Genomic DNA, 20749 nt, shown 5'->3' on the forward strand with positions numbered 1-20749 from the left:
TATTTAAAGTTATTACAAGTAAAAAAATACTTACTCTAACATTTACTTACTTGTTTTCCATATGTTCTCTATTTTATTTGATCCTCAGTTCCTCCATGATCATTTTAAAAATTTGGTTATTTTCTTAATTTATTCTTTTCAGTATTTTTATAATTAGTTATATTTGGGACTTCTTGTAATATTCTACACATTAAATCACCTACTTTGAAGAATATTAACTCAAATGAATTATCTAAAATTTAATTTTAATAATAAAATATGCTGCTCTTGGGCTTTTCTATCCTTTTCAATTTATATTATCATCTCAGGTTGTATCTGTATGCATTGAGTGTCCATTAAAATAGATTTGTATTTTTTTATGTAATAGCTGCATACCAGAAGTATTATAGTAATAGCTAACTTTGCCAGTGTTGTAATAGTAATACTATTTTCCTTAGAGAAGGATTAGTCACACATTCCTTTAGCTTTTATCTACGCATTTTTTGCTTGAGTATTATTTTACCAGTTATATATTTTCTCCATATCTCCAAGGTGTTTTCTTAGTTATTGAAAGCTTAGCATGCATTTCATTAGCAATTTGAATAAGAGCAATATGAAAACTATCATTAAAAAATCTGAATCTGTATTAATTGATTGTCTATTGTATGAAATAACTGTATTCTTTTCTCTCAACAACATAAAGATTTGTGACCAATTCTTGGCATTTTCAACCAAGAGTGGGTTCTTAGTTAGGCAAAACAGAAATAAATGTGTTTTATCAATTCTTCATTTATCTCCTAGGAAAACTAGAACAAACACAATAAATTAGCACATAAAGACTTCTTTACTCGTCCCTGAATCAGGAATTTGGGCCTCAAATTAAAAATAAAAATTTCAGATTTGAAGTCTTTATATGTGCCTAGGAGGCAGTATGGCAATCCAAAAAAACATTTATAATTTTAAAATTGTCTCCCTTGATTGTGTGCTTTGTTCATAGAAACTGTTGATTTCCAGGTTCCAGACACGTTTTTATTGGTTTGATGTTTCTTTGAATGGTTTGAAGCTATCTTCCCTATAGTTTTGCTTTCATTTTTATTTATAAAGCACTGATTGTTTTCTAATCTCAGCATTCATTTTTATTTAGGAGATCTATATTTTTGTCCCATAAAAATGTTACTTAAAACACTTACATTGAATATTACACTTATAATTTGGGATCCTGGAAGTTATGTTTTTGTTTTAGTGGTTATGGTATATATAAAGTTTTTTGTTTGTATTTGATTAATTGAGGTTATCAATTCCATATAAAATGCATGAAGCAAGATTCTCTATTATAAAGTACATTTTGGTTTTATGTAAAACAAGTATACAGTAATTTGTCTCCAAAGTGACTTGCAAGTTCATATCTAGATAAAATAAGAGAATAATTATGTAAGTATGCAGCAAGATTAACAGGCATGATGATTTCAGGCAGAGTTCTGCTTAGATTGTTTGCAAAACAGCCAGGTCACTGTGGTTGTAGCTGACTGTGGAAGGGGAAGGATTATAGATGGTAAGCCAATAGAGGTACCAGACAGTCCATGTGATTGTCTAGGGTTTCTATAGGTCAGTAGGTTTAAAATAGTTTTACTTTATGCCTGTTGGTGACTGGAAGTGGAATTGGTAAGGTTGTTACTAGCATCTAGTGCTGAAAGGCTGGAAATGCTGCTAATATCTTAAAATCTAGAGTCTTAGGCAACTTTGAGATATTAACAGTGTTGAAACATCTTTACAGAAATTATTTTTAAAAGCACAATTTCAGAACACTTTGATTTTATATTGAAGATTTCTTAACTCAACCTTTGCTTTCTGTAAATCAGAAGAATTTTAGGAAGCTTTTGTAAAGTTCAGTTGATTCAAGTTAGGGTAAGTGTTAGAAAAGTGAGGTCACTTCAGTTAATCAATGGGTAGAAACTAAAGCATATATTTCCTTTTCTCCCCTTTTCTTTCCCATTACTTTTAAAATATTTCCATAAAATGCTAATATAGCAAAATAAAACCCTAGGCCACCTCTATTTTGGAGTACCAAGGGAGAAAACTCAATCAGTGGCTTTTAGGATAGAACTAATCTTGACTGCAGCTGGAAGACATACATAATGCACATGCACACATGTGCATTGGCACACTCCATTATGCACACACATTGTGCATGTTTGTCATATGACAAATATTAAATGTGTCTTGTGACATGAAAGTTGCTAAGATATTACAATAAGCAAGCCAAATGAAAATTAAGATTTCAAAGATTATTGCCAGTGTTAGAGAAATTGTGCTTTTGCTAAAGTTGTTGAAGAGATTTAATACTCAATTACCTTCTTCTGTTTAAAAAATTATTTGATAGAAGATTGTATAGTGGGCATCTTTGTTTTTGTTTTTGTTTTTTTTTTTGTTTTTAGAGAGGGAGTCTCGCTCTTTCTCCCAGGCCGGACTGCAGTGGCGCTATCTCGGCTCACTGCAAGCTCCGCCTCCCGGGTTCATGCCATTCTCCTGCCTCAGCCTCCCGAGTAGCTGGGATTACAGGTGCCCACCACCACACCCGGCTAATTAGTGGGCATCTTTGATCATAATAACTTATGCTCTGCCTTGTTTTAAAATAACCCAAAATAAATACATTCAGAAAAATTTATATTAGAAAATAAGATAAAATAAAAACAAATGAATGAGGAAATTATTGTAATATAAAAATATGTGGAATATGAAAAATATATATATTAAGATAAATCCAAAAAGGAGGTTTATTCATACAATGTAAAATCTTTTACGTTTGAATAAAAATTTGTTTCAGGACCTTAGCAGCTTGCAGCAACATGGTAGTTAACCACATTTATAATACTCAATTATACACATTTATAATACTCAATTATAAATACTCATTTATAATACTCGTTTATAATACTCATTTATAATACTCAATTATGCACACTTATAATACTCAATTAGTTTAAATATTGGGCATATAATATAGAAGAGTTTATTAAGTATTAACTCTTACATGAGCACAAAAAGCTGAGGAGTGAGGAGAGCCAGTTTGAGTCCCAAAACTGATGAACTTGGACCTCAATGTAAAAGGGGAGGAAGCGTTCAGCACGGGAGAATGATATGGGCTTGGAGTTAGGCCTCTTTCTCCTTTTCACATTTTTCTGCCTGCTTTATATTCACTATAAGCTGATTATATTGTTCCCAGTAGATTAAGGTAGATCTGCCTTATTCAGCCCACTTACTCAAATGTTAGTTTTTTGGAGGGAAACATCCAATAAACACACCTGGGATTAATACTCTGTATCCCCCAATCCAATGAAGTCGATACTCAGTTTTAACTATCACAACTCCACTTCTTGTCAAGTTGAACCCATACACATCTCCTAAGATCATACATGATCTTCAAATAAAGACAATAATGAGGTCATATTTACACCTAACATAGTACAACTGTCCTTTGTACAACCAGGAGCATCCCAATCCTCAACCCAAATACTATTATGTAAAGTTAAGAATATTTCCATACTAATGTGAGGCCAATGAATATTATGTCAAATGATAAAGAAAATGAAAAATAAAGGTATTTGTACATGTGTATACATGCAGAAACATTTTTTAGCAAAAGGAGGAACTACTTACGCCAATTAAAGTCCTCATTTCTGCAGCTGGTCATGTGGTCATAGCTGGTATTGATGGCCACCTTATTCTACCAACTTTTCTGTGTTTCTTTTGCCTTCAGCAAGCACCTAAGCAGGTGTTATTTGTTCTTTCTCTTTGCTTTTTTTCCTAGTGGAGTGACCCAAACCTTAATTCCTAAAGAGTCTGGACCATTTGTATTCCTGCCATGATTAGGCTGCTGTAGTTATCCACTGACCTTAATCACAGGGCATGTTAATATTAACAGGCACCCTGATGGATTTCCTATATTACATGCTTACTCTTCCTTGCCTCCATTGTGGAGTAGTAGACTGATTTGTGTCTTGATAGTTCAGGTCAATCACCACAGCCAAAACTGTAACTCCTTTCTTAGCATGATAGCTGAAAAGTAGGAGGATCCCAAAATGCTAAGGGGGCAATCTTCACTTCCAGTTTAATGGAATCTTTCAATGGATCCCATTCAGGATGATGGGAAACATGGTAAGACCAGTGAATTCTATAATCAGGAGCCTACTGCCACATTCCTTTAGCCATAAAGAGGGTGCCTTGGTCAGAGCCAATGTTGTGTGGAATAACATGATGGTGGATAAGGCATTTTATGAGTCCACGGATGGTAGTCTTGGCAGAAACGTTGCATGCTGGATAGGCAAACCCATATCCAGAATAAGTGTATATTACTTTGAGGACTAACCTCTTCCCTTTCCATAATGGAAGAGGTCAAATATAATCAACATGCCATCAGGTAGCTGGCTGATTACCCTACAAAAATGGTGCCATACTGGGGGCTCAGTGTTGGTCTCTGCTGCTGGCAAATTGTGAATTCTTCAGTGTCCATACCCAAGTCACCCTTGGTAAGTAAAAGTCCATTTTGCAGAGCCCATGCATAACTTCCATCACTGCCATCATAGACACTTTTTTTATGGGCCCATTGGGTGATGAAAGGGGTGGCTCGAGACAGAGGCTGAGTGGTGTCCACAGAACAAGTCATTTTATCCATTTGATTATTAAATTTCTTCTCTGCTGAGGTAACCTGTTGGTGAGCACTCACATGAAACATAAATATCCTCAGTTTCTGACCACTCAGAGAGGCCCCTGCTCATACCTTTCCCCCAAATTCCTTTGTCACCAATTTTCTAATCATGGTTCTTCCAAGTTCCTGATCATCCAGCCAAACAATTTGCTACAGCCAAGAATCAGTATATAATTGCACATCTGGCCATTTCTGTTTGAGATTCTGCTCACTGGGAAGATTTCCCTTTACTGCTCTCTTTTAGGAATGTCCTAAAAAGGAGCTGTAGTGCTGTAGCTGTCTAATTTTGGGTGGTGGCTGCATATTGTGCAGAACTAACTGGAACTTGGCCATAGACTTCTCTAATTTTGTGAATTGATCACAGGGAACTCCTTACAAGACCATCATTGCAGGTTGAAGGAGAGAAGGCAGGGTGGCAGGAGTGGAGACATGGACTTTTGAGCCACTTCCTCGTATAACTTACTTGTCCCTTCAAGACCTGCTCAAGCATGGTCACATATATGCCACTTCCATTTGGTGATGAAATGCTGCTGTGCACAGTGCACTTTGTGGCTAGATGGTTAAGAAATCAAGCGGTTCATGATAGACAGTTTAGTTCACATGGTGACTTGATGACCCATAGTCAAATGTTCAGTTTCCACCAAAGCCCAGTAACAGGCCAAGAGCTCTCTCTCAAACAGAGAGTAGTTATCTGCAGAAGATGGCAGGGCTTTTCTGCAAAATACTGGAGATCAGTGCTGTGAATTACATGTGGGAGCCTGGCAAGGCCTCCAAGCAGCAACCTTATCTACCAATGATGCCTCAAGCACCATTGGATCTGCTATGTAATATGGCCCAAGTGGCAAAGAAGCTTGCACAACAGCCTGGAACTGCTGCAGAGCTTCCTTCTGTTCTGGACAACACTCAAAACTGGCAGGCTTTCAGGTCACTAAATAAATGGGCCAGAGTAACACACCCAAATGAGAAATGTGTTGCCTCCAATATCCAAATAGGCTCACTAGATATTTCCTCTTTCTTGGTTATAGGAGGTCCCTAATGGAGCAACTTGTTCTTTACCTTAGAAGGAATATCTTGACATGCCCCACAGCATTCAACCCCTAGAAATATTACTGAGGTAAAACATCCCTGAATTTCAGTCAGATTTACTTCCCATTTTTTGATACAAAAATGTCTCATAAATAAGTCCAGTGTGTTTGCTACTTCTTGCTCACGGGATCAACTCTGCATAATTTCATCAATGTAAAAGACCAACGTGCTATCTTGCAGAAGCCAAAAGTAATCAAGGGCTCTCTGATAAGACACAAAGAGAGTTGAGATACCCCTGTGGTAGGAAAATAAAAATATATTGATGGCCTTGCCACCTGAAGGCAAATTGCTTCTGGTGAGCCTTATGAACAGGAATGAAGAAAAAGGTATTTTCCAAGTGAGTGGTTGCATACCAGGTACCAGCAGATGTATTAATTTGCCCAAACAATGAAACCACACCTAGTACAGCAGCTACAATTGGAGTCACCATGCAGTTAAGCTTATAATAATCCACTATTATTCTCCAAAATCCATCTGTCTTCTGCATAGGCCAAATGGGAGAATTGTAGGAGGACGTGTTGCTAATTACCTCATTTGTATCTTTCAAGTCCTTGATGGTGCCACTAATCTTCACAATCTCTCCAGGAAATGGATATTGTTTTTGATTTACTATTTTTCTAGGTATACACAGTTCTAATGGCCTCCATTTGACCTTTCCCATTATAGTAGCCCTCACCCTACAAGTGAGGGAGCAAATGTTGGGTTCTGACAGCTGCTAATTATGTCTGTGAATTATGGATTCTGAGACTGAGAAAAGGACCACAGTGTGAGCCTAGGGATCCAGTAGACCCCCTGTAAGTCTGGCTGAAGCTAAATCTTTATTAATTACCCAAACTTCATAAGGTCCTAATTTAACTGAAGGACCACAGTGATATTTTGTGTCCCCTGGAATCAACATCAGCTCATAGACAATGTCCAGTAGTCCCTGAAAAGTCTGATCATTTCCCTTTCTTCAATACACAGCTGACAAGCAGCTATGCCCAGCTTTCCTTTAATAGAAGAGTGCTGCCACTTGGCCCCTGCCACATCAGGATTAAATTATTCCCATTGTATTTAAATTTTGTAGTTTAGTTACTGACATGCAGAGAAGAGAAATTTCAGGACTCTTGAAAGATGCAGGTGCTGATCTCACAAATCTATTTCACAAGGCACTGATCAACGGTGTATCTTCTGAACCCTCCCAACTGGGATAAGTATGTCTAAAGTGACAAATCCACTCCACCATCCCAGTCTCCCTAAACCTTTGGATCTCTTCCTTTACATTAAACCAATAAAGAGCAGAAATTTACAGCCCACTCACAGTTGGCCATCTTTTTATTTATATTTCAGCTAATGAAGAAACTATTAGAACTTTTTAAAACTCCCTGGGCTGCAACTTTGAATGCAGACAGCCTACTTAGTGAGCCCTGTTCAATAAATTCAGCCTGATACAATTCTCTGTTTCTTCCCTTATTTTCTCATACCTGTGCTATCCTTTCCCATGCCTGTTCTCCAGACTGCTTTTTATATACATTAGAGAACTCAAACAGTTCTTTTTGTGTGTACCACACCTCCTTAGCAGTCACAGTCTCAATCTTACCTCTAGGAGCCCACAAGAATTTTGTAGGAGTTCAGTCAGGATGGTGGGGAAAATCATAAGTCACAAACCTTCTTGCAAAGCCTGAAGGTTTTTGTAAAAGTCTCAGGATAAGGCTATGGCTGAAGGCAACCTAATCCTTACCTTGAGTAAACACCTTAAAGTAGGTACAAAGGAAGGTAGAGTAGTTCATCTAACTAGCTTCTTTACTCATGTGGTCCAAAGACTAACCTTTGATCTAGTGCAGGTACTTAATTGCTTTCTACTTGGGAAGTCCGCAATGTCAATTACCCTCTAGTAGTTATTACTCAGGCCTTTGTCAATTAATCCTTACTGTACAAATGCAAGTCTTGCTGGCTGGTCAGGGCCACAGTCACAACAGTCTAAAGCATTCTGAGTGGAGTCTCTCAGTGGCCCAGACGCTTAGTCAAAGTCGCAAAGCAGAATATCTCTGTGTCAGTGTACTTTATTCACCCATCATTGAGTTAGAGTCTGCAGGACAGACCCTCACAGCCAGTGCCCCCATGTGAAGAATGCTGCAAAATAGGTGAGATGGACCCCCTGAAAACAAATGTTGAAGAAGACTGTGTGGTCAAGTCAGTAAAACAGGAAGGCATTGGTGCCCACTTGGGATTTCCAAGTTCAGGGGGGATTGGTCAGGCTGAGGTTTCATCATGGGACAACAGTTACCAGCTCAACAGAAACAGTACGTAAAAGTGTTGTAACAATTGCTTAATGCAAGGGAGCACCAACTTCCTGTGCTCAGTTAAGGGAACTAATGCCAACTGATGTCTCACATAATCCATGGTTCCCAGAAGAAAGAATGCCAGAGGTAGAACTCTGGGAACAAGTGGGGAGAAATCTTAAACAGCATTATGCACAAGGGTAACAGGTCCCAGTATCATCTTTAACACTATGGGCCCTAGTAGGGATGGCTTTAGTCCCATTATACACAGAAGAGTCTAAAAAGGGGAAGAAGGAGAAAATGTCACCTACCTTATTGCCTCCTCTTCATCAAACCTGATATCACTGGGCCAAAATAACAAAGAGGAAACAGAGGTTTTATATGATCCCCTTCCTCCAATAAGTAGGAAAAAAGATGAGAAACATGCTCCAGCTATGGGACATTGTCTTAGCAAAGTGACGTTAGAAAGGAGCTCTTAGCCTACCTGGTAATGCAAGACAAACCTGGCAATCAGGTACATGAACCCATTTCTTTTAAATGGGTTAGAAAGAGCTGAGAAAAGGTATGAAAAAAATGGAGCCACTATCCCATTTATGAAGGAATGATTGAGGCCTTTGCAGACTACTTTTGTATGACCCCATGGGACTGGTTAATGCTAGCTAAAGCAACTCTGCAGCCTAGCCAATACATCCCCTGGAAGTCAGAATCTGATGAGATGTGTGAACAACAAGCCAATCAGATTCAGGTGGCCGGGCAAAATATAACAGCTGATATGCTCCAGGGGAGGGGTCCTCATGCCAATGTACAACAACTAAATTTTGATCCCCAGGCCTATGCTGATATCTCTGTCTGCTCTTAGGGCTTGGGACCACCCAGACCACTGATATCTTATCATTGAAATTGGTTTTTGAAAGTGCTAACATGGATTCCCAGCAGGCAATGCAGGCAATCAGATGAAAGGCAACCACCACTGGGGAGCTAATATGAGCATGCCAGCGCTAAGAACTGAGATACACAAAGCCAAAATACTGGCTATGGCATTAAGACCTCCTAAAGTGAAAAGGTAGAGACCAAAATTGTGTTCTATGGGGGAGCCAGGTCGTATGAATAGGGAACGCCCCATAGTAGAGACCAAGGTAACTCATGGAAATAATCACCTTCTGTATGTCCCTGGTGTAGGAAGAGGAAGCATTGGGCAAATCAATGCAGGTCTAAATTTGATAAAAACAGCAACCCCATAAGAAACCAGTCAGAAACTTTGTGAGGGGCTGGCTCCAGGCCCTGCTCCCAGGTGGGGCAATGCCAGCAGCTTTCCTTGGTCAGATGGGAAACCCATAGTCCTCTCTCTCAGAGCGGCCAGCACTGGGAGCACATGACTGGACTTACTCTGCCCCAGTGAATTAGTGCTAAAAGAAGGAGAAGACCCTAAAAGGGTTGCAACTGGGATCTGTGGCCTTGTGCCTCTGGGAACAGTGGGATTACTCCTAGGGCAGTCTAGCCTACCCAGTAAAGGAATTAATGTGCTCAACAAGGTAAATTATAGTGATTATCAGGATGAGATATTGGTTATGATGGAATGCACAGGTCTGCATATTTTTTACCTGGATCAAAGATAGCTCAGTTACTGATTTTACCATACTGGGTCCCTAATGCCCACAGAAAGAAAAGGGGAAAGGGAAGCTTTGAAAGCACAGGAGCCATCGGAGCATATTGGAATCAATCAGTCACTGATCAGAGACCCATAATTACCTTAAAAATTGGAAATAAGAATTTTACTAGCTTATTGGACACAGGGATGGACATTTCAATCATTAGTAATCAAAACTGGCCAGAAACTTGGCCTTGGGTCAGTCAGAAACAGAAAATTTTGACATCAGCACACACAGCCAAGCAGAGCATGCTTCCCCTAACATGCTAAGATTCTGAAGTAAGAAAGACAGTTATGCAACCTATAGTCATGTCCATCCCTGTTAATCTTTGGGGGCATGACCTATTAGCCCAATTTGTGTGGGGAGGTCGCTCTGCATACTCCTTTCTCACAGTGGCCACTGTTGTTATTCCTCTGCTACCCCTGCCGTAGCTCTCTCAAGATTTGATTTAGGAAGAATAGTGGCTGCTGAAGGGAGATAAATTACAGACAGCTCATGAATTAGTTGAAAAGCAATTAAAGCCTGGGCACATCAAATTATCTCACAGCCCCTGGAATTTGCCCATTTTTTTCATTCTCAAGAGTCTGGGAAATTGACAATTTTGCATGACTTACAGGGTATTAATGCTTATTTACAGCCTATGGGGTCCCTTCAACTGCTCCGTGGTGATTCCTCAAGATTTGTCTGTAATCGTTATTGACTTAAAAGATTGTTTTTATACAATTCCTTCAGCAGCACAGGACAGAGAAAAATTTGTGTTTACAATATCAGCTATCAATAATGAAAAGCCAGTTTGTTGATTTCATAGGAAAGTGCTTCCTCAAGGAATGCTAAACAGTCCTACCATGTGTCAGTATAAATCAAGCTCTGCCTCCTAGTAGAAAATAGTTTTCTGATTGCAAGATTATTTATTTTATGGATGATATTCTATTTGCAGCCCCAATGGAGTCAATACTTTCAAATTTGTATTCCTCTGTTGTAAAGAATACACAGCTAAGAGATTTAATCATTGCTCCTCAGAAAGTACAGATGTTTTCTACTTGGAAATATCCTGGGTACATACTAACTTCCCAGTCAGTAAGACCTCAAAATGTTAAATTAAATACTAGCAACCCACACACCTTAAATGATTATCAAAAATTTCTGAGCGACATCTCTTTGTTTATTTACTGATAAACTACAAAATCTGTTTTCTATCTTAAAGGGCAATCCAGCCCTAAATTCTCCAAGTTATTTAACCCCTGCAGCAAAAAGTGAAATCAAGGAAATAGAACTAGAACTAGAACTGCAATAGAAAGGGAAATTGAGGAAATAGAACTAGCCATCTCTCAGAGGGAGCTAGATCACACAGACCCAGGCATTTCAGTACATGCTGTTTATCTTTCCCACCAAGCACTCCCCTAAAGGGTTAATAGGACAAATGGTCCCTGGGCTGTGCTTCCTAGAATGGGTTTTTTGCTCACATAATGGGACTAAAACACTATTTCTCTATATTCAGTTAATTACTAAAGTCATCTATTCAGGCTGCAAATGATGCAATCAGTTACTAGGTCATGATCCTGATGTCATCAGGATTCCTTTAAGTAAAAAGCAGTATTGCCATTATTGATAGATCTGCAAATAGCTTTCTCAAATACACAGGACAAATAGAGCATGTGCTTTCTGCTAATAAACTCCTAATATTCTTATCTCATATGCTGGTAATTTTGCCCACAGAAAGAGTTCAATCCCCATACCTAATGCTTTACACTGTTTACTGATGGGTCTGGTAAACATGGAAAAGCAGCAATCTGGTGGAGACCACACAATTTAATCACTTGATCTGGGTTTACTAGCACTCAGAGATCTTAGATTGGGGCTCTGATACTGGCCTTGGAAACTTTTTCCACTCAGCCCATAAATATTGTATGTGACTCTGCATACTCTGTTTATTTACTACAAAACGTTGAGAGGCCTTAACTAAGCTCACTCTGGAGCCAGCCCTGTGTGCTCTTTTTCTTTGACTTCAGCAATTGCTAGATCAACATACACATCCTATTTTTATTACACACATTCCAGTCCACAGCTCTCTGCCTGGCCCATTGGCTTATGACAATAATCAAGCAGACCTTCAGGTTATGACATTACTGCTTAACCAAGCCACCCAATTGCATCAATTTTGCCACCAAAACTTATCTAAACAATTTCAGCATATCCAGAGACTGCGTGAACAAATTATCCTACAATGCACAGATTGCCAGATCACAGGCATGTTCCTTCCTTCAACAGGTGTTAACCCTAGAGGAATAGAACCTAATCAATTATGGTAAAGAGATGTTACACACATCCCTGAATTTGGAAAACTAAGATATGTACATGTATCCATTGAGACCAACACTCATTTAATTAGTGCACATGATCTGCCTGGAAAGTCAACTCAATATGTCATTAAACATCTTCTTTTAACTTCTGCATTTATGGGACCACTCACAAAAATTAAGACTGATAATGCTCCAGCTTATGTCAGCTCACAATTTCAACAATTTTTTCACACGTGAAGCATCCAACATTCCACAGACATCACATAAAACCCCAAGGACAAGAAATAGTAGAACGTGCCCACTCCACCCTTAAAAGTATGCTCAAAAAACTAGGGCAGTATCCTGCAACACTATTGGCACAAGACTTATTTACCCTTAATTTTTTAAATTTAGATGATAAATTTTAATCAGCTGTAGAAAAGCACTTTGCTAAAACCTCTCAAGGCATAAAACCTACAGTTTAATGGAAAGATCTAAACAGTAATGAAGGGTGTGGTCCTAATGAATTATTAATGTGGGGAAGAAGGTATACTTGTGTCCACACCCCCTCAGATCCTCTTTGGATTTCAGCATGATGCATCAAGCCACACCATGTCATGGCTAGGACCCAACCCAGTACCAGAAATGAATGAGTTAACTCTGTAAGATCCACAGCTCCAGATTATGAGGCTTTCATGAAGGACACAAGCAACAGACTTTACCTGCGGGATGCTGAAGAGGACAACTCAGGCAGCTGAGCAAATCTTCCTCTGGACACGGGCACCATTTACCCCAGATTGTTTGTTGCTTGCTTTCTGTTGTATATTGCAACTTATGTAGGGTATTAATCCTTTTCATGTTCTCACTTTGTCTGCAACATGCACCTACTACACTGTATTGGGCTTATATCTTAGACCCGTCTTCCTTTCACCCTGTCACCTGGACAGACACTTCCTTCCCAGCCTATAATAACTTGACTGCTTGGCTAGGAGGGATAGATTTATCCCCCATAGCATTCCTCAATAATGGCACACATTGGATTAAGGTGTCAAATTAACACTACATATCACTTCACTATCCTCCCACTGTGTCTTAGGACACAGTTAGTTAGCCTCCAACTCTTACTGTGTACCTGCCTAAAAACAAGTATGGCTACATCATGGCAAAAGAAACACCTTATCATTCTTAGCTGCAGGAAGCCTCAATCCAGGCAATGCAGTCAATGCCACTTTCCCAAACATTCCTTCCTGTGCTAAAGAACAAAGCCAGGAAAGTAATGGATTCCACTTTAGCTGGGAGGTCTGTCACAGAAAAGAAGCCCATAGCCTCCGGTTAGGCAATTATAACATCTTAGCCTGGAGCCCCCACGGCCTATTGCAGGGCAGTCTTACTAATGTCTTCGTCCATCATAGCATCAATCACAGTTTCATAGCCATATCTCTTTCCCCTATAATTTGGGCCAATGGGGGGATGGCATATTCCAGATTCCGAGTAAAGTCCATGCCACCCCAAGTCAACTTATGGCACCCGCGACATCCCTCCCTTAACACCTGGCATGGTACATATCATAATTCCAGTTGCAACTATACTATGGTACATATCATAATTCCAGTTGCAATTATACAATAACCTTTGTTCATAATCACACTGTTCAGTGCCTAATTTGCCCTACACATCCATATGTTTTCTTATGGGAACTAACATTTCCATTACACACCAAAACTCCACATTTTTGACCCAGGTGCAGAGACAGGCTTGGTTTGCCTCATGTATCACTGATCATAAGATATCTAATTTAAAAAATTACTGGTGTCATGGTATTAAGGAGACAATCTGAGGCATTCCTACCAGTCAATCTGGCACGCGATTGGCAAGTTTCCTCTGCCCTTGCCGCCTGTTCTAAGATGCTCTGTACCAGGACAGACAAAAGATTTATCGTTACACTTAGGACCTTTATAGTCTCAGCCATAGTCATCCTGGCAACTGCTAGCATTGCTGTTGCATCTATTACTGAGTCAGTAAAAAGAGATGCCTTTGTAGATAATCTGACCAAAAATGTGTCTAATGAACTTCTCTTACAGCATGGTATGCATCAAAAAATTCTTGCACATCTGCAAATCCTCGAGGATGCTTTAAAATCTTCAGGGGAATGACAGGATCCACTGGCATTCTGAAAGCAATTAAACTGTGACTGGGAACATAAACATATCTATGTCACTTTTCTATCAGGCACTCAATCTATACATAGTTGAGATGAGGTGAAACAACACCTCTGGGAAACCTTTCATGACAATTTAACAGCAGACATAAAGCAACTTAAGAGTAAAATTTTAGAATCCCTTCACACCATAGACCTGCGATCTATGTTGCCTGTGTAGACATGCAAAAAACAGCCATAAGGAAGGGTGTGCAACATCATTTATCCTGGCTACACCTGTGCTCCTGGGTGTCACTCTTTGATTAGGAAAGAATGTTGCTAATTGTACTCATGATTGTTTTATGTTATTTGCTAATCCTAAAACACAAAGCCAGAATAAGAGCAATGACTGCCACACCTGACAGACCAGTTGCTACACATATCTATGCTCTCCAATTAAAAAAACCTGATGCAGAAAACAAAACAAAAAAAAAATGTGAGAGAGGTAGGGGTTCAGTCAGGATGGTGGGGAAAATTATAAGCCACAAATCTTGCAAAGCCTGAAGGTTTTTGTAAAAGTCTTAGAATAAGGTTATGGCTGAAGGCAATCTAATCCTTACCTTGAGTAAATAGCTAAAGTGGGTACATTATGGCTGAAGGCAATCTAATCCTTACCTTGAGTAAATAGCTAAAGTGGGTACAAAGGAAGGTAAAATAGTTTACCTATCTAGCTTCTTTACCCATGTTGTCCTAAGACTAACCTTTGATCTACTGCACATGCTTAATTGTTTTCTACTCAGGAAGTCCACGTTGTCAGTTACCCTTTGGGGTGTTTACTCACAACCTTTATCAATTAATGTATACTGAATAAGTGCAACTCTCACTGCCTGGTCAGGGCCACAGTCTCGACCATTTACAGCACTCTGTGTGGGGTCTGTAAGTGGCCCAGATGCTCAGTCAAACTGACAAAGCAGAATATCTGCGAATCAGTATAGTTTATTCATCTGTCCTTGGGTCAGGGTCTGTGGGACAGACTCCTGCAGAACTTTAGTCTAGTTATAGGTCTAGAAGTAAACAAAGGTGTTAGGGGTGGCTTCTGAGGAGAATCAACATTATATTGCCTGGCAACTGACTCAGGGGAGGCCATCATTTGCCTCAGCTAGCTCAGGCTTTATATCTTCAGACAGAAATGGAAAGGCTGGTGGCAGCATGTACCTCTTTCTTTCTTGATGCCGAACAATAATTTGAGATCTGTTGAATTTCAGGGCTGAATGACCTGTAACACAAACAGGAATACAAACTCGCCCCTTGCTCATCACATTGTGGAAGACAAAAATAAGAGGAGACCTAGAGCCTGGCTGTGACACCTTCTTTGGGACTTTGCAGTTTCTGGAATCTACATGCTTCTGGGCACCACTACATTTCCCAGTATCAGCTATGGAAGCTGCTTGCAGTATTCCTGTTCCAGCTGCAGCTTATCATTTCACTGGTACTTCTATTGACACCTATATCTTTCTGCCCTCTCATGCCTGGTATGCCTGGCTGTGTTTAGTGGCTGGAGATCACACTTGCTCATACACCACTCACCACACACACATGCTTGCCGTTGGCAGGTGTTGAATCCTGGCCCATAATGCAAGCTGAGTGCAGCCTGTGAGGCAGAGTGGGTAGAACAAGCTTAGCAGTTGTGAGCAAAACTCAGGCAAAAGCAACATTGGCCATAAAGGTCTTCATCTGGCAAAGTGACTCCCCTAAAATTCCATGACAAAAGAAGCATAGCTGGTTTTGTTTAAGTGATGAATTTCTCTTGGATCTTGAAATATTGATAATTCTGTGTCCTGTATTTTGGTAGTTTTAACCTTATTAGGAAATTATTACATTTCAAATTTTTTAAAAAATAGAATTTGAAAGTTAGCATTAGCATTGAACCACCTAATCCCTCTTACACAGAAATATATCATGTGAGAATATATCTCTGAAATATATGGCATGGGGCTTCAGGTTAGCATTTTTTCTATGAGATTATGAAGCTTCCTAATGAAACAAAATTTCTTATACCTCGACTTTGGCATTTTGTACTCATACGATTTTGTGGGGGAGAAGTTTTGCTGTGCATCGTAGGATGATTAGCAGCCTGAGCAGCCTTTGTGGCCTTTTCCATGAAGTGTCATAATAACATCCTTTTTCTGTGATTGAAATATCCAAATATGTTTGGTTCTTGTGGAAGCAAAATTGTTGACATTTACTATTCTATAGAGTTCTGAAAAATAAATAAAAAAATACTTTAAAAATTTTTGCAAAGGCCCCATGTGGTGGCTCATACCTGTAATCTCCGCACTTTTGGAGGTCAAGAGGCAGGAGGATTACCTGAGATCAGAAGTTTCATACCATCCCGGCCCTGGCCAACTTTCTTAAACCGCATGTCTACTAAAAATACAAAAATAAAAAATAAAAATAAACAAACTTAGCTGGGTGTGCTGGTGGGCACCTGTAATCCCAGCTACTTGGGAGGCTTTGTCAGGAGAATTGCTTGAACCCAGGAGGCAGAGCTTGTAGTGAGTCAAAATTGCCCACTGAACTTCAGCCTGGATGGTAAAAGCAAAACTCCATTTCAAAAAAAACATGAAATTTTGCAGAAATTTTATATGAGATCTCGTTTTTCTCTTACTTTTACTAATTACTATGGAAATGCAAATCAATACTGCAATGAAATATCATCTGAGGCCAGTCAAAATGGTGATTACTAAAAACCCAAGAAACAACAGATGTTAGTAAAGCAGTGCAGTAATAGGAATGCTTTTACACTGTTGTTTACAGTGTATATAGAAATACCAGAAATACCAGTGGACTCAGCAATTTCATTACTGGGTATGTAGCACCCACAAAAAAATAAGTTATTCTATTTAAAGACTACATGCATGTGTATGTTTATTGCTTCACAGGAGCAAAGACATGGAATTAACTCAAATCCCCATCAATGACAGACTGGATATGACACATATATATCATGAAATAATATGCAGCCATAAAAAGAAGGGAAATCATATCCTGTGAAGGGAGATGAATGAAGCTAGAAGCCATCATTTTTGGCAAACTAACACAGAAACAACAAAAAAACAAAGCCTGCATTTTCACCTTCATATGAGGGTCTGAAGTTTGAAGACAGACACAGGGAGGGGAACACCACACATCTGGGTATGTCATCATGTAGGGAAAAAAAAAAGAGCTTCAGGATAAACAGCTAATTAATGTGGGGCTGAATACCTAAATGATGGATTGATAGATGCAGTGAACAATCAAGGACATGTTTATCTGTGAAATAAACCAGCATGTCCTGCATATGTACCCTGGAACGATAATAAATAAAACAAAATTATAAAAAAATTAAATAAATTAACTAAAAAGGCTTTCTTTTTGCACAGGTGAGGTTAGAGTAACTTTATGTCACACTTTATTTAAGACATTTTGTTATTACAAATCAGAGTTGTCACAAACTTAGTTAATTGAATCTATTTTCCTTTATTTTTAGAATGGAATCTCACACTGTCCCTTTGGCTGGAGTGCCGTTGTGCAATCTTGGAACACTGAAATCCCCTGGTTCCCAAGTTCGAGGGATTAGTCTGCATAAACTTTTGATTACCTGAGATAACAGGTGTGCATCACCACAGCTGATAGGGTTTCACCATATTGGCCAAGCTTGTCTGAAGCTCTGACCTTAAATACCCTGCCTTCCTTGGCCTTCAAAAGTGCTGGAATTACAAGTGTGAGCCACCATGATAGTCCCTTGATTGAATTTCTAATTGAGAAAAAAATTCATCTTGAAAACCTTAGTTTTTTAATTACATTTTTATGAGTTTCTTTATATGTTTCAAAATTCAAGAAAAATAATATAATTTTAATGCATTTTTATTGGAAATAAATTTATTTCTATTAATATGTAATTAAAAGAGAAGGTTAATTTAGCATGTTATTTTTCTTTTGAATAAAGTTGTCAGGTTTTAGAAATACAATTCAATATGTGAAGAATTAGGAATCTTTATTTTTAATAATTATACTCTCATCTTTTTTTTAAGTATGCTATCTAATTTCTTTTTACTTTTATCCCATCTGTGTTAAATAAGTTGTGCTTGTTTTTATGATTCTGTGTATATTTTTCTAAAATTAGGAATTATTTTCTGCTAAAGAAAAAAATTGTTTTTCTAATAATGCTACATAGACCTGTTAGCAACATAATATAACAATTACAATTAGGCTGCTAAAAGTATAAAGGCATTTGGTTAAAAATGAAAAGTATCTGGTTGAAAATAAAGCAGCAGGCCAGGTGCGGTGGTTCTCGCCTGTAATCCCAGCACTTTGGGAGGCCAAGGGGGACGGACCATGAGGTCAGGAGATCGAGACCATCCTGGCTAACATGGTGAAACCCCGTCTCTACTAAAAAACTACAAAATAAAAAAATTAGCTGGGCGTGGTGGCGGGGGCCTGTAGTTCCAGCTACTCAGGAGGCGGAGGCAGGAGAATGGTGTGAACTCGGGAGGAGGAGCTTGCAGTGAGCTAAGATCACTCCACTGCACTTTAGCCTGGGCGATAGAGTGAGACTACGTCTCAAAAAATAAAAATAAAAATAAAATAAAATAAAAAGAAGAAAAAAGAAAGTGGCGGCAAAATTTAGGTTTTAGTGATAGATCACATATTTGAGACATAGCTATTAAATAAGTGAATATAGAAAACTTGAATTTCAGAAATGCTTATACTTAAGGTGTTTACCATTCCTTTACATTTTTTGCACAGGTATTGATAGAAACTAAATAGAAAAATGAGAATAATTTAACTGTAGTAAATTATTCTTAAATTTCTACATTTCTTTCCCTCACTGGTTAGAAATAGTTTGTCTTTCAAATAGCATCTCAGCACCTATCATTTATGAACATTTATAAAACACTGCCTTTCTAGATCTAATAGATCACACCATGCAGGATCTGGGAAGGATTCCTTTTACTAGAGTCTCCATATGGGATGTTCACCAATATTTGGCTAACAACCACTATTGGACAAAAAAGTAGAATGTAAATCCTGATACTTTAGCCCCTTTTACCCCTCTGGTTCTGAATTTAAAATAGATAGAGATTGCTAATTATACTGGCAAGAAGTGAATGCAGTAGGCAGAATATAAAATTTAAGTTAAGTCCCCTGATTTTGTGCTTGGTTGCTTGTGCTTTATATTATCTCAGCACTTGACTGTGGCATGTGTGTCTGCCTAGTTACTTTCTCTATGCGATGAGTTTCATCCGGCCACGAGCTGGATGTTGTTTATTTCTATATCAGAAACCTCAGATGAGGAACAAAGCATATAGAAACAGATATGTGTAAAATAACTATATTTTGCTCCTTAGCTACAAGAAAATTATGACCTTTGGAGCTTCTGTGTATGCTCTTGTTTCTTCCACAACTACACTTAATAGCTGTATTACTGAGTGGTAATAATTCTAAATACATCACATAAATTATATCATATGATCTGCAAAAATGCATTATACTCACAAAAAGACACCGAATTCTTGGAGAATGAAATAACTTATTCCTCATAAGTTATTTATGACAGTGCACTGGTTTGTCTGTAATCTTCAATGAATTGCAGGTTTTAATTGCTATTATTTTATTATTTCTAATGAAAACTTTTCTGTGACCTCTTTATGATGGTTCATCTGTGAAATAAGCACTAACACTAAATATTAAAACCAATAATTTTTTGAAAATAATATGAAAAGGGCATATAATTTTGTTAACCAACTTTTGATATTTATTTCAACTTCTTTCATTATACTTTTAAAGTTAGATTAGTGCATCACTAATGTTGTCTGGTCCGCAGAGTAATGCTCATCCCCAGGATGATGTATTTAGATATCATTATAGATTTGAAGAGAAACCAGCATTAAAGAAGACAGAAGACAGGAAAATGTACAATATTGATGTACTAAGACAACTTCAGGTCACCTTTTACATTTATCTGCTTTCTAACTATAGTACTTGTACCCAAAAGTTTTTGGAAACAGTTTAGGAAAATTATGGGTAAGATATTATAAAATCATCTGTACACTAACTAAATTTTTAAAATATATCTTAAAATACATAATTTATTAGGTGTTTAATATTTAAACAATAGTAATATTCCAGCTGTCTTTCTTGGTCATTTTTATTAGTATTTTCCCAACAGAAACAGGTTAAAATTTTTACAGCAAAGGCCGGCAGTGTATTTATCTCTTATGATATAATTAACTTATTATTAGAAGATTTATAAATTATACATAAGCAAAATACTGAAATGTAGTCATCTGCTTGATTTAACAGTTCTCTCATAAAGCAAATGCCAAGTATATGGTTTTAGCTGTATAGATATTTTAATGCATCTCTAAAGTTTAAATTTAAAAAGATGACCATGGTGCTGTTATCACACATAATAAAAATTATTTTATAAACTTGGGCAATGTGGCAAAACACTGTCTTTACAAAAAATAATAGAATTATTCTGGTGTGGTGGTAAGAGCCTGTAGTCTCCACTAGTTGGGAAGAAAACCTGCCATTTTATTCACTAACTGTTGTTATTTCTTTAAACTTCTTTTATTATATTTTTAAAGTTAGATTAGTGTATCAATGAT

Source organism: Pongo pygmaeus, chromosome Y (genome assembly GCF_028885625.2).
Source record: "Pongo pygmaeus isolate AG05252 chromosome Y, NHGRI_mPonPyg2-v2.0_pri, whole genome shotgun sequence".
Lineage (NCBI taxonomy): Eukaryota > Metazoa > Chordata > Mammalia > Primates > Hominidae > Pongo > Pongo pygmaeus.